Genomic DNA, 1,064 nt, shown 5'->3' on the forward strand with positions numbered 1-1,064 from the left:
TTACTAGACAGCACCACAAATTAATTAATCAGTAAAACGTGTTGTTGAGTTAATGTTATTTATGTTAAATGTATTATTTATAAAGCTGACGGACAGCCTACACAACAGGCAGCTAATGACTCCTGGCAGGAGACATCACAGAGACTACGTCAGAGGTCTTTGATAGTACCTGTGCAGGGGTCTTTGGGGAGCTCTGTGCAGCAAAGCATGGCCAGGTTTGGATGTTGTCAGTCAAACGATATATTAAAATGTAAATATGTAATTAGGATGTAGTTGAATATTTTTTTCTTTTGAAATTAACACAGACCTTGATCTTTAAATGATTGTCCTACATCACTATTCTTTCTCAGTTAGAGGTGTCCTCCATTGTGAATTTAAATTATATATTTTTAGATCTACAAATGATACATCTTAATTTTTTTTTTCACATTTTCTTTCAGGAGTTTCCCTGGACTGTTTAAAGAATGAACTAATCCGAGACCCCCTTTGCATTGGACTAAAAAAAGGTCCAGTAGCAAGGTTACACCTGTTCAGTTCTTCCTTTTGCAGAAAGCCTCAGACAAAACTCCCAAACACACTGAAGAGCTCATGCTTCTACAGGCTGGGTTGGGAAGAAATACAGTGAGTATTTCTGAGGATGCTAGCCATAAAGAGGTGTTGTGTAGAAAGAAATTACTAAAGCTGCATTTAGGTGTAGTTAAAAAATCTTTTATTAAAACTATCCTTGTATTACTTGTATWCACAGGTCACAGAAATTCTCTGTGAGGTGTTTCCAAAAGTGAATCAACTGGAGGGGGCYTGGATGCTCTACAAAGCTATGGGTAAAACCATGTCTTTGTTTTTCCAAATGTATCTTAAATTTAGAGTGATTTTGTTGTTACTGTTGCAATTCTGTTTGAGAATTGAGCTTCAAACAAACAAATATACTGTATATATATATTTTTTTGAATTACAAAAATAAACAAAAATAAATAAAAATAAGGAGGAAATGAATGGAAAATGGACACTTCATGTAAGATTGACTTTTTATCCCGTAATACTATGACTTTATTCTCGTAAGATTA

General features: G+C 34.3%; 1 long non-coding RNA gene across 3 annotated transcripts in view; it reads left to right on the forward strand.

The window, feature by feature from the left end:
- Positions 1-20: 20 nt before the first annotated feature.
- LOC106532345 (uncharacterized) overlaps positions 21-1,064 on the forward strand; it is a 2,886-nt gene continuing 1,842 nt past the window's right edge. Inside the window, exons 1-3 of one of the 3 annotated variants that reach the window (XR_001312059.1) lie at positions 21-215; positions 441-654; positions 746-821. This is a non-coding gene — a long non-coding RNA (uncharacterized LOC106532345). Of the gene's footprint in view, positions 655-745; positions 822-1,064 lie in introns of all 3 variants that reach the window. The other 2 variants (XR_001312058.1, XR_001312060.1) reach the window with 2 other exon arrangements.

This window comes from Austrofundulus limnaeus, unplaced genomic scaffold (genome assembly GCF_001266775.1).
Source record: "Austrofundulus limnaeus strain Quisiro unplaced genomic scaffold, Austrofundulus_limnaeus-1.0 Scaffold754, whole genome shotgun sequence".
NCBI lineage: Eukaryota > Metazoa > Chordata > Actinopteri > Cyprinodontiformes > Rivulidae > Austrofundulus > Austrofundulus limnaeus.